This window comes from Schistocerca cancellata, chromosome 3, assembly GCF_023864275.1.
Source record: "Schistocerca cancellata isolate TAMUIC-IGC-003103 chromosome 3, iqSchCanc2.1, whole genome shotgun sequence".
NCBI lineage: Eukaryota > Metazoa > Arthropoda > Insecta > Orthoptera > Acrididae > Schistocerca > Schistocerca cancellata.
Window position 1 is genome coordinate 905,401,511 of NC_064628.1, and position 14,908 is coordinate 905,416,418.

Below are 14,908 nucleotides of genomic sequence, written 5' to 3' on the forward strand. Positions count from 1 at the left end.
GAATGTGAATATATGATCATCTTTGAGTCGATCCTTTGGCCACCTTTGGTGGGACCAAAGAGATGAAATTTACCAGAGCTTTGAGCGCCTGAAATGTGGCTGACCAATACGATAGCAAGGTGCTTCCCCCACCTCGACAGAGATGGGAGAGGACCTCGAGAACGGCCATGTTTCGGCACTCTGCCGCTGGATCCTGTGCTGTTAACACCTGTTTTAGATGTGCTCCGTAATGACGAAAGAGTGGAGGCGTGGTATGCATGTGGAATATTTAAGAGTAGTTTGAAATACTAATTTCTCTATTTCAGGAACTTTTGTGGGGAGAATTAAATGTCAGGCAGGTAATATTAATGGGATTGTAGTAATCTTCGGAAGTGACCAACGGTCACAAAGAAACCACGTGTAGCAATAAGTTGAAATACTTCCGTGTGCTTAAGCTAAGCTGAATTACTAGCGTGTGCACAATAAGTTGAAATATTTAAGAAATGGCGTGTGCAGGACTTGAAATTAGAGACTAGTACTTCCACGTGGTGAGTACTGTGTGAGTCTCAATCTGTGTATGAGACAAAGGATAAAGAGAAGTACTCGTCCATGGCATCAGTTCGCGTGTGTGATGAATACATTAATACTACATTGCGTGTGACGCTAGATTCAAACTCTGAGAGAGAAGTAAGGTGAGTCGGCCGTCTATCCAGCAACGCCACATGGCTTGCATTGCACAGGAAGACGTGCATTTATCTCCAGAGTTCACAGTAGGAAAGTAGAATTACAAAGTGGGGCAGTGTCGTGTGAAACTGGGATCAATATTAATTGAAGTGGGAAAGCTGAAAGTGATAATGTTGTAACCATTCTCTGTGTAGTATTTCATATTGTTGTGTAGTGTATGTCATGTAATTTGGGTATGTGTGGTTTCCATGGGTGTGTAGCGAAGTAGTTTCAAAAGATTAGTGGGTTATGCTTGTTCCTTCTGTACCGCTCGGTCTGGAGGAAAGTTTCGTGATGATGATTGTGAGAGTCGAAGTGTGAGGTATAATAAAAGATCCACCATCCTATCCAGAAAGTGCACTGTAGCGTTAAATAAATTACGAGACCATAATATAGAGATTCACTAATGTAAAGCCATGCCCTCTGGGCGGAATTTCTCATATGTTATTCTTGTAGGTTATAGAATTTGTGTGTTTAGGTTAGGGAATTTATCAGAATAAATCAGATAGTGAAAAGAATGAGATTGGTAGACTATTCCTTCAAATTGTATGTTGTCATAATGTCCCGAATTTATAATGTGTGCGCCATTCATATTCAGTGGGATGGCCACGTGTTAATAAAAGCCGTCAAATAAAAGACAAAAAGAAAATGTGGTACTGCCAGTGCGTAGTGTACAGTCAGAGTTCTGTAAATCACTGATAGTCAGATATGCGTTTCCGTTGCGTAGTAATCATATAGGAGGATAACTTGTAACTTAAGTGTGAGTACTAGAGCTAATATTACTCGATAACTAAGAATGAATCCACTCGCTTGGCAGACCACTCATCTTGCAGGCCTGACTGCTTGATGCCACAATATGAGCAAGGCATGTGGGTGCCTCTCATAATTTCGACCCTGCCAGGATATATTTTTTTTGCCAGGATATTTTTTGCTGTTAGGGTTTGCTGTTAAGATTCTTTTTTGATGGAATGTATGGTGATAGCGCTAAGAAGTAAATTTTTTTTCTGTTTGGGACTTCTTTCTGGATTGGTGAGGATCTTTTTTTTATGTAATTAATTGCTATATCGTCCTAGGCTGGAAGATCGTGGTATAATTTTTTTGCGTAATGTCCGTAGTAACTAGGTCGCAGTCGAAAAGTGTAACCACCATGGAGAATAGCGATTCTGGGGTGAACGTAGCAGTGCAGCAGGAAGTAGCTGTTGACCATCTGTTAATGAGCGGGGACGGCAAACTCTCCGAAGGGGCTGAATTGTTCAGTGGACCGCTGCAAGGTGATCCTTTATGCGGCGGGCTTTGTCCACAAACGCGGGCTTTTCCCGACGACGTGGGCGAGCTGGGATTAGGTCAGGTATGCAGTGAAAGTGCAGCTACCCTTAGCGGAGCTACGGTTTCTCAGGCGCACGAGGTAAGCGCGTCGTAAGTAGCAAATTACGATGAGCTACGGCAGTTTTTACAGAGGATGGATAGAGATGAAAGGTTGAGAGATAGGGTGATTAAGGAAATATTGGAAGTCATGGATAAGGGTTATAAGGAAAGATGGGAAGCAATGGATAAAGATAGTAAGGAAAGTATGGAGGCATTGGATAAGGGAAATAAAGAGGCAATGAGGAAGGGACACACAGTTATCGATGAGCGTCTGTCCGCAGTTAATAATCGGTTAGATGAGGGGGAGAAGAATCTGGGTGCGTTGAAGGAAGTATGTGACGCCGTGGAAGAAAAAACTAATAATTTGGAGGTACAAGTATTTGCAATAGAGAGTGATACTACTGAACGTAGGGACGTGTTGCCGGTTGAGCGAATCAAAGAGGTAGTGGTCAGAATGAATACGATTAGTGCAGATGCAGAAAAGATCAGTATGAGAGGGGAAACAGGCTCTGACAGTACGCAGCGAGAGGTTTATGCCGACCAGGAAGAGATACAATCACTGTTATAGTTTAGAGAGGCACAATTAGAAACAAATAGGAAACATAGGGAAGAACTTGCACAGTTACAGTTAGCGTGCAGAAGTGAAGGAGAAACACCACCAGGTAGACTGCAGAGGGAGAGTGAGATAAATTCAAAAAACGAAAATAGACAGAAAGAGGAAGACGAACTCAGAGAGTTAGGAGAACGGTTGTGTCGGATAAAACAGGTGGCAAACCCGACTGGGTATAGTCCAAGGTCGGAAAACATAAGTGCGGAAGAAGAATGTAGGAGGCACTTCGTGTCGGTACAAACGTACACTTGTTTTCTGGATCCTGATAATTACCAACATCCATGCCTGTGGCTGTCTCAGTTTCAAGATTCAATTCCTTCATCGTGGGGACCGCTCCTCAAAATGAAGTTTGTGTGTAACCATTTGAGGGACGAGGCTAGAGCGAAAATGCAGGAAGTTATTAAAGATTGTAGTAGCTACAAGATATTTTGTGACAAGTTTTTAAATGAATTCTGGTCGAAAAGTAAGCAGGACCAGGTTAAGCAAAGCATATTGATGATGCCAAATTGTAACGAAGGTGGTATAAGAGATCCAGTGTCGTGCTATCAGGAAATGCTAAGACGAAATAGGTATTTGGATGTGCCATACGAAACTGGGGAGCTCATTAGGATCTGTATAACGAAGTTGCCAGTGAGATTGCGCAGAGATATAGTGATAGCAGGCAGGGGCATAGACGATTCCGCGTCATTTCAGCACTTGTTACAGGAACTGGGTAATGAGAGCAACATCGTAAACGGAGACACGACTCATAGGTCAGACAGTGTCGGGGATAGGAACGGCAGAAACTATGAGAATGACAGGAGAGCATGGAATCCTGGCATTTCATTCTTGTTATAATGGATTGAAGGATAGGAGAAACTAATCCAACATATCAGCCCTTAACATCTTGCCTTAAAACACATGCAGCTGGCACTGAAAATTGTCTATGTAGCAGACATACTCTACTAATATGTAGGAGTGCAAATACCATACTTCTGATCAGGGGATAAAACACCAGTAATGGAATCTGTTAGGCTGGTCTCTCAGAGCAAAATTTGCAAATTTTTATTTGGAACACTAAAGTAAAAGGACTGTTTCCTCAAAGATACCAGTTCCTAAAAATGTTATGTAATAATGCCAATGAGTCCAGTTTAATTAGTGTGATTTGACTATTGCAGGTACTTAACACGTAATGTAAAAAGTCAACATTGTGATCGAAGTTTCTAAATTGGATGCCATCTGATGTCATTGTCGTGGTGACAGTTATAATGAAGTGCTGTAAATGGTTGTTCGGAATCTGGTGTTAGGGAAAGAGGCCACTAGCACCAAAGTTTCTAACACTTGTGATGTATCTTTCTCCCAGCTTGTATATTCTCTGCACACATTTAATTTTCATGTATGCACAGATTCCTAACTAGCGAATTATTTACTGTGAACAGTGAACCATTTAGAGTGAGGCGGATTGTCCATGAAAATGCTGTACTGATTGAGACGATCAAGGGAAAACAATCGCGTGGGCTTCATTACATTTCTATCGTCAAATTATGAAAAAGTTAAGGATAGATCTAAAGTAGACAATTTATGGTAGATAGTCAGTGTATTTATTTGTGGTGTGTAACGTTGCGCAGGGTCAAATCGAACATAAGAATTTTCAGGCGGGATGTCAGGAAGTATGACGGAATAGACTGGTCGAATGAGTCATGAACAGGAGTCGACAGAGTGGTGTATGTACGTATTTTTTGTCATATGAATAAGGAACAAGCAGAAACGACGTGATGATTAATGAGTGGATAAAGATGGTAGATAAAGAAGCGACGTGATAAATAGTAGTGGATAAAGGTGATATTTAAGGAAAGAAGCGGCGTGAAGCAGTGTGATTAATAAAAAGAGATTCGACGTGATGAAACAGTGGTAAATAAAGGTGAGTAGAATTAATAATGTGGAGATGTCTTAGATGTATGTTACAGAGGGTCCTGTGTATGCTGCAATAGAGATTGATGCCAATGGCGAAGGAAGACCAGGAAATGATGGAGTAATGGACGGGCGGAGAGCCGAAATACGAATGAAGAGATGAGGACAACTGCACAATGTGAAAGGACATAAAGGGAGTATGAGATCCAGATGGTGAACGTTGCCGAATACTGACGTAAGATGTAATATAAGTGTAGATCTAATTCTTAGCATAAAAATTGCGATTTGGGAAAAATAATATTTTTTGTTGTTGTTGAAGCCTGGTACCAGTATAACTAGTCAAAACGGTACCAAGAATGTGTACAGTTATTTTGCAGGATGAATAATTTGTGTATTTTTTGTTCTTAGATGAAATGACGCAATTCTAAAGTTGATATTTAGCAGAATGATTAATCGGCAAATTGAATGCAGAGCTAAGCCGATGCAGAGAGATGCCAGAGTGAAAGGACGAATTTGGAGGCTGGAAAGCTATCTCCGAAACAGCTTCATGTGTTATGTGGTTGAGTATAAGGGAGCGAAGGTATGGTATGTTGTCGTGAGAGTGGTGGTTTTATGAGTATAAGGAAGCAAAGGAATGATATGTTGTCGTGAGTGTGGTGGTGTTAAGGTTAGCTGACTTCTAGACCTATTCTGTTAGTGTATTAATGGACTGAATGAGAAGGAAAATGTGATGTCTGGTGAGTGAGAGTCGTAGAGTACTGTGATCAATGCGCACACTCCTGTAAAGGGGATGCTACCGATCTGTAACTAAAACATTATTGTGTATTGTTTGATTTGGATGAACCTCGATGGCAGGTCAAGATCTAACATGTGGATGGTACATACGTGTCCTAGAAATGTTGTTATATATGATAAAGTGTAAAATAGATAAAGAGATACTGATTTCAGTGTGTCACAAGCACAAAGGTGCATTGTATGCTGTAGATTTAGAGTCATCAGTTTCTAAAATGTTTATTGTGTTAGGGTGTTAAAGTAGTTTACTATTTAATAACCTGTGGTAGGTAATTGTGAGCTGTGTAGATTATTTCTTATTTTTTTTGTTAGAACACTTTCAAGGGGTATTAATTTCAGCCTGTCACAAGCACAAAGGTGCGTTGTATATTGTAGTATTAGGAGCAACAGTTTCAATATTTTCACTGTGATAGGATGTTAGAGTAGGCTACTATTTTATATTGTAATTATGAGTTGTATAGATTGTTTCTTATTCCTTTTGTTTTTTTTACACTTTCATGTTTTGTATGAGGGACGACAGGTACAAGCAATAGCACAAGTGTGGGCTGTATATAGAAAAGGGATAAATGTTGATGTTGTATGTGTAGAAAACTAGGGGGTATGATTTTATGTTTTTAGAACAAAGTTTCTTTTATTACCAATGTATCTAATAGATCATACATGTAATCAATGAGTATTTAAATACTGTAAGAATATCCTTTTGTCTGTGATGTTGCGAGATGCGCGGAAGAGTCTGACTGATTGGGTGTCGTAGCGCTGAGGGCTACACCGAACACGCCCGTACCACATAAGCCAAGCAGACGGCGGCAACAGAACCGCGGCACTCCCCACTCCATTGCCGGTCGGGGTACGCTCCACGCGCCCGCTACAGCAGGTCAACGGCCTGGGGCGACACGCACGTACCACTGGCCATTCATAAGTTCCGCCACCCTTACGACTGGGGAAAGTATCCCGCGGAGGCAACAGCAGGTGGTTTCTTCTGCTCAACGGGGCGCGCGCAGCGGCGCCACGGCAGAATGGACGACGCGCGGCAGAGCCCGGCGGGCATTTTTTACCAGCAACTATTAACTAGTACTGGACTGTGGAGCCGTGAAACAAGATGACTGCTCGTATGTCTCCATAAGGTGGAAAGTAAAGGACTGGTGTTTCCACGTTGTGAGTGGTGGAAAAGATTTTGTCTTTAGCAGACAGGACGATCGTTTTGTTTTGTCTTGGCCACTGAACGGTGGGATCCATAAACTTTTGGCAGTGACTTGTTAAGTGTGCGTTGTGAATTGCATGTGGGACGCTTGGTACACTTAAAGAGGACAGTTGTCGTTTGGTGACTAATTATTGTATGAACGCAAGAAACTAGAGTGGGACATTGACATTTGCGTCTGTAGTAGGAGACATTTCTTGAATGGGTGCGGGAATAAGTGCTGTTTGTTGGAACTTACGACTTTTAATTACACCATGAACTGAAAGGACAGAACCGTGGGTAATAGTAGTTGTAGGGCCATTTCTGGACGACCAGATTCGTGTGGATGGTACGCTGAGTGTGACTATGACACTTGTGTTTATGTGAGATACAGTTTACTGTTCAGTGCGTGTTCAAAATGCCGATTTAAGTGACTTAAAGACTTTCGTCTGGGTAACCATGGGAGAGCTTTGACACCGAGACAGTGTTTCTAGGGAACCTGTCAGCAACTTTTTTGACCCCAAGAAAATCACAGAATGAAATGTTTCCGTGTGACTCGCAAGATAGGGAATAATGTATTTGTAATTGTGTAAATGTTTTTTATATATGTTTCATTCCTGAAGGGACAGCAAGTGTAATTGTATTTTATCAACATTTGTGTGTAGAATAGTTAGTGTGTTTTTATTGTTGTTTGTTTGTTCTGGGTTATCAAGTACACGTAACATGTTTATTAGGATATTTGGTACAATGATGCTTTAATTATTAGCCAGTGGGGTAATACTAACGTAGCGGCTCTTGTTGCATTGGTCAGTAAGGTTGTCACAGGGGACAAGAGTTTGCATTGCACAACAAACATCGGAATTAACTGATGCATTTTGATGTCGTGGACAGTATTGATCTTGTTGGTGTGTTGACTGAAGCCACTTATTTTCATTATCACAGTGGTGATATTTCACATTAAAGTGTAACGAAGGCTAGTCGAAATGCAAGTTCTTGTCGTCTAAATGTGTAACAACAGAGAAATGAGCAGTAGAGTAAGATACGAGAGCTACTGGTGGATTCAAGTACTTATTGCTAACTATTTATTGCGTGTATTGATCAAAGTTGATGGACTGACTGGCTCAGCAGCAGGTATTTGTACTGGTGGATAAGGATAAGGTTAAACTCACTGTCGAGTAGTTGTGGCAATTGCTTAGGTGATGATAGTTAATGAGGTATGACATGATGTCTTAGACGAACTATATTACCTAAACAGGATGTAACGTGTGGTATATTTCATTGTTTTTCTTCTCAGTTTTATTTCTCTGTACGTTTGATGTATATTTTAGAGTAATGGTATGGAACCTGACATTCTACATGTAACTGGTGTACGGAATGTTTTTCTTTTGTTGATTTTGTTTTGCATTTAGACTTTGCTGTGTAAAGGGTTTTACCCCGCAATTTATGAATGTCAGATTACTTGCTCTGTGTTTGGACGGTGAGCTGTTTAAAATTTCACGAGTACAATTAGTATTTTTTTTTATTTGTCATAGAATTAGTGAAGTTTGGATTACTCATAAAAATAACGAAGATCCCAGTAACTAAGCCAATTTTTATCTCACCATTATTTTTTTTATTTGTATGATGTGATGTTTTATTTGTCATTTGGACTGTTATAAATATGTATGTGTACGTTACCCCGGATTGTGGAGAGTACAATAATGCAACAACTCTGTCAAAAACTTGCTAAAGTAACAACATTTGGTCGTCAATTTGAGGTCACCAGGGGCTAAGGTCTCCTCCTGGTTATTTTGATGACTTGCTATGTTTGTTCTAATACAGTTTTCTTAAAAAAATGTTCGGAACTACCCTCGCATTGCAAGGATAGTACCGTGCCATTTTTTTCTGCATGGGTAGCCGGTGGTGAAAGGGTACAGTACCGCCCGACATTGAAAATAGGTACAACATACTTCATTATTTTTGTCAAAACAACACTTTTTTTTGTAAAATAACTCAATTTCAATTAATACAGCGAAGCCGGATACCAGTGTAGAAATGAATGACAATTTATTTATTTAATTTATCGTATGTGCACTCCCACAAAATAAATCCCTACATCCAGTTTGGTGAGATCTTTTGAAATGAATGAATGTATGGTCGTCTGCTAACCACAGATAGTGAATGTGAATATATGATCATCTTTGAGTCGATCCTTTGGCCACCTTTGGTGGGACCAAAGAGATGAAATTTACCAGAGCTTTGAGCGCCTGAAATGTGGCTGACCAATACGATAGCAAGGTGCTTCCCCCACCTCGACAGAGATGGGAGAGGACCTCGAGAACGGCCATGTTTCGGCACTCTGCCGCTGGATCCTGTGCTGTTAACACCTGTTTTAGATGTGCTCCGTAATGACGAAAGAGTGGAGGCGTGGTATGCATGTGGAATATTTAAGAGTAGTTTGAAATACTAATTTCTCTATTTCAGGAACTTTTGTGGGGAGAATTAAATGTCAGGCAGGTAATATTAATGGGATTGTAGTAATCTTCGGAAGTGACCAACGGTCACAAAGAAACCACGTGTAGCAATAAGTTGAAATACTTCCGTGTGCTTAAGCTAAGCTGAATTACTAGCGTGTGCACAATAAGTTGAAATATTTAAGAAATGGCGTGTGCAGGACTTGAAATTAGAGACTAGTACTTCCACGTGGTGAGTACTGTGTGAGTCTCAATCTGTGTATGAGACAAAGGATAAAGAGAAGTACTCGTCCATGGCATCAGTTCGCGTGTGTGATGAATACATTAATACTACATTGCGTGTGACGCTAGATTCAAACTCTGAGAGAGAAGTAAGGTGAGTCGGCCGTCTATCCAGCAACGCCACATGGCTTGCATTGCACAGGAAGACGTGCATTTATCTCCAGAGTTCACAGTAGGAAAGTAGAATTACAAAGTGGGGCAGTGTCGTGTGAAACTGGGATCAATATTAATTGAAGTGGGAAAGCTGAAAGTGATAATGTTGTAACCATTCTCTGTGTAGTATTTCATATTGTTGTGTAGTGTATGTCATGTAATTTGGGTATGTGTGGTTTCCATGGGTGTGTAGCGAAGTAGTTTCAAAAGATTAGTGGGTTATGCTTGTTCCTTCTGTACCGCTCGGTCTGGAGGAAAGTTTCGTGATGATGATTGTGAGAGTCGAAGTGTGAGGTATAATAAAAGATCCACCATCCTATCCAGAAAGTGCACTGTAGCGTTAAATAAATTACGAGACCATAATATAGAGATTCACTAATGTAAAGCCATGCCCTCTGGGCGGAATTTCTCATATGTTATTCTTGTAGGTTATAGAATTTGTGTGTTTAGGTTAGGGAATTTATCAGAATAAATCAGATAGTGAAAAGAAAGAGAATGGTAGACTATTCCTTCAAATTGTATGTTGTCATAATGTCCCGAATTTATAATGTGTGCGCCATTCATATTCAGTGGGATGGCCACGTGTTAATAAAAGCCGTCAAATAAAAGACAAAAAGAAAATGTGGTACTGCCAGTGCGTAGTGTACAGTCAGAGTTCTGTAAATCACTGATAGTCAGATATGCGTTTCCGTTGCGTAGTAATCAAATAGGAGGATAACTTGTAACTTAAGTGTGAGTACTAGAGCTAATATTACTCGATAACTAAGAATGAATCCACTCGCTTGGCAGACCACTCATCTTGCAGGCCTGACTGCTTGATGCCACAGTATGAGCAAGGCATGTGGGTGCCTCTCAGTGCTTACTTTTTAAACGATCTTCATGTTGCAAGTATTGTTAAGTTTCAATACAGTTCTTCAAAGAAAATTTCTACCTTCCAGTAGAACCACAAAGTATGATCAAGCCTTAAATTCTACAGATTGAGTGCATTATGTGCGGTCCGTTTTACGATTAGCAATAGAAGAGACATACAGTCACATGAAGAGGCATTCGGTTCTACGTTTGTAGTAGAATCCTGACTTCCGTTCTTATGTTAATATTATTTACTCTATTGTTGTGTTTTGAAAGAAGCTATCGTTTTTTGTATTCCTTACGCTATTAACGCACTTGTCTAAAAATAAACGCAGCCGAGACGTACCGGTACACGGCGTCGCCTCAGATGTAAATCGCGCGCCGAGGCAGGGCCGGAACTTCGTTGTGAAACGGCCTGTAGAAGCGCCTTGTGACGTAGCTGCGTTGGCAGAGTGGGGACACACTCGCTCGCTCTTCACTTTACCGACAGACTATACAGGGCTATTACAAATGATTGAAGTGATTTCATAAATTCACTGTAGCTCCATTCATTGACATATGGTCACGACACACTACAGATACGTAGAAAAACTCATAAAGTTTTGTTCGGCTGAAGCCGCACTTCAGGTTTCTGCCGCCAGAGCGCTCGAGAGCGCAGTGAGACAAAATGGCGACAGGAGCCGAGAAAGCGTATGTCGTGCTTGAAATGCACTCACACCAGTTAGTCATAACAGTGCAACGACACTTCAGGACGAAGTTCAACAAAGATCCACCAACTGCTAACTCCATTTGGCGATGGTATGCGCAGTTTAAAGCTTCTGGATGCCTCTGTAAGGGGAAATCAACGGGTCGGCCTGCAGTGAGCGAAGAAGTGGTTGAACACGTGTATCTGGACATGCTGGAAAATTGGCTCATGCCACAACTGGAGACCGACAGCGCCGACTTCATCTTTCAACAGGATGGTGCTCCACCGCACTTCCATCATGATGTTCGGCATTTCTTAAACAGGAGATTGGAAAACCGATGGATCCGTCGTGGTGGAGATCATGATCAGCAATTCGTGTCATGGCCTCCATGCTCTCCCGACTTAACCCCATGCGATTTCTTTCTGTGGGGTTACGTGAAAGAGTCAGTGTTTAAACCTCCTCTACCAAGAAACGTGCCAGAACTGCGAGCTCGCATCAACGATGCTTTCGAACTCATTGATGGGGCCATGCTGCGCCGAGTGTGGGAGGAACTTGTTTATCGGCTTGATGTCTGCCGAATCACTAAAGGGGCACATATCGAACATTTGTGAATGCCTAAAAAAACTTTTTGAGTTTTTATGTGTGTGCAAAGCATTGTGAAAATATCTCAAATAATAAAGTTATTGTAGAGCTGTGAAATCGCTTCAATCATTTGTAATAACCCTGTAGATGTGATGTAGACGCACAGACAAACAAACTATTGAAGCTTCAGAAAAGTTGGAAGATTTGTTCAAGAGAAAGAGCTTCACAAACTGAGCAAGTCAACAACTCGTTCGTTCATCTCTGGCGCTGATGCAAAAATTATTCCGCTCGACACTGGAGGAGAGAGTTGTTCGATGCTCTCCTGAGGGATGTCGTGCCACATTCCGTCCACTTGACGCGTGACATCATTAAACATTCGTTATCTGCCCTCACTGTAAAGCGGAATTGGGAATTCACAATATGTATAAATTACCTCGTAGATAGTGTCGGAAGTTCCATGGGGCTTTTCGTGGATGATGCTGTAATATACAGAGAAGTTGCAGCATTAGAAAATTGGAGCGAAATGAAGAAAGATCTGCAGCGGATAGGCACTTGGTGCAGCGAATGGCGACTGACCCTTAACATAGACAAATGTAATGTATTGCGAATACATAGAAAGAAGGATCCTTTATTGTATGATTATATGATAGCGGAACAAACACTGCTATCAGTTACTTCTGTAAAATATCTGGGAGTATGCGTGCGGAACGATTAGAAGTGTAACGAGCATATAAAATTAATTGTTGGTAAGGCGGGTGCCAGGTTGAGATTCATTGGGAGAGTCCTTAGAAAATGTAGTCCATCAACAAAGGAGGTGGCTTACAAAACACTCGTTCGACCTATACTTGAGTATTGCTAATCAGGTCGGGTTGACAGAGGAGTTAGAGAAGATCCAAAGAAGAGCGGCACGTTTCGTCACAGGGTTATTTGGTAAGCGTGATAGCGTTACGGAGATGCTTAGCAAACTCAAGTGGCAGACTCTGCAAGAGAGGCGCTCTGCATCGCGGTGTAGCTTGCTCGCCAGGTTTCGAGAGGGTGCGTTTCTGGATGAGGTATCGAATATATTGCTTCCCCCTACTTATACCTCCCGAGGAGATCACGAATGTAAAATTAGAGAGATTCGAGCGCGACGGAGGCTTTCCGGCAGTCGTTCTTCCCGCGAACCATACGCGACTGAAACAGGAAAGGGAGGTAATGACAGTGGCACGTAAGGTGCCCTCCGCCACACACCGTTGGGTGGCTTGCAGAGTATAAATGTAGATGTAGATGTAGATGAACTTCCTCCAGCACTTAAATGTCCTGCACAAAAATATAAATTTCACTCATGAGACTGAAGACAATGGTACCTTGCCATTTCTGGATGTGGAAGTATACAGAGCTGCCGAAGGTAAAGTGAGACACATAGTGTACCGGAAAACAACGCACATTAATCGGTACCTGCACGCGGAGAGCCACCCAGCTCTAAAGTATTCTGTTTTGCATACGTTAACTGCCCGGATAAGCGATGAAAATAACATCAAAGAAGAATTAAAGGAGCTACAACACACGTTTCGTGCCAACGGCTATGACGACAACATCATAAGAAAGATAGCTAAAACTAAAGTGAGCAGAACACGAGAAGAAGGCAAAGAAGAGAAGCTTCCACTGGTACACTTACCATATGTAAAAGGTGTCAGTGAACGGCTAGGCAACGTCCTTCGCCGACGAGGTTTCAAACTGATTCTTCGAAGCAGTCACAGGATCCACGAAACGATAGGTTCCACCAAGGAACAATCTTAACACTGCAGGTGTTTACGAACTACGGTGTGAGTGCGGAGCTTCCTACATAGGAGAAACAGGGAGACCTGTCAGCTTACGAGTAGCAGAACACGAACGCTACGTACCATTACGACAACATAATAAATCGGCGATAGCGGAACACCACCGTGACTGTGGACAACCTATCAGTTTCCAGGAAGCCCGAGTACCGGCGAAAGAATCGCAGAGGCGAGAACGCAAAATACGGGAGGCGATCGAAATTACTAAGCAGCCTGACAACATCAACAGAGAAGATGGCTACAAACTCCCGGTGTCCTGGCTACCGGCCATCCCAGTCCAACGGGCCGCGAGCGGTCGCGGGGAAGAAGCTACACGGGACACGGGCGTATCTGCACAAACAGCTGTAGAGCAACTGTCACTCCACTTCCGCGCACACCAAGAGGAAAACTTGCCGACCAGAAGCTGAACGCTGATTGGCGGACAGCTACCAATCGTTGACTACATGGACATCCACGAATAGCCTCTTTCCTTCCATCTTCCCTTACGTTATGACTAGCCAATTATATTAGAGGGCGAATTAAAAGTTTTACAGCAGTGACGTCAGACATCGATAGTCTGTAATAAGTAGAAACACCTATCCCCATGCAAAACAAGTCGTGCCCTGAGGAAGGCCGTTGCAATTCGGCCGAAACGTCGGTTTTAGTTTATTATTGTTGTTAGTTTTTAGCAATGACGCGACGTAATACCCAGAAGAATTTTAATCACTATGACACCGGCCTCGGAAGCCTACGTTCTTATATCATTGAACTCCTCAGATGGTTGGAGGGCTCAGCCCATAATGCCCCCAACGTTCTCAGCGTCGGAGATATCCAGGGACCTTGCTGGCGAGGTAGGGTTTGGCAAGTAATGGAAACTATCGCCATGGGCGGACGGGTATTGTGCTGCTGAAATGTAAGCCCAGGATGGCTTGCCATGAAGGGAAACGAAACGGGGGGTAGAATATCGTCAACGTACTCCTAGGTTGTAACGGCGCTGTGGATGATAACCAAGGGGTCAATTATTCAAAATGACAGTCACAATCGCATTATTTATTTTGCCGCCAACCAGTTTCAACCCGCGATGACCTCATATTCAGGGCAATTTACACTGTAGAGTTATAATATTAGTAACTAATCATGTACGTAATCTACAAGCAATTACTCAAAGTTACATAAATAAACAGATTTTTATACCCATTTGGTCGCTGGCTGGAGTCGTCACGCTGCCTGTGCACGGTTGGTAACTTCGCGTGGTTGGCTCTCTGCATGAGCTTAAATAACGGCCAACAACACGTGGGCAGACGGTAATGCCCTCCACGGTGACCAACGGTAGTTACATGCTTAAGCAACAAATCGTAAATTTTAAAGTTTGTTCCAGCTGTGGTATAAAACATAATAAATAATAAATATAGCTAATTAAACCTCGATAAATTTTAAATTATTTAAAATTCAGGTAACTGTTGTCACATTCATTTTTCACATCATTTGTGGATAGAGTAGAACCCTCTATCTTCTTTGCTAGGGATGCCGTTGCCATGGGCGATAGTGTATATCAAGCGTCCCCTACCCTG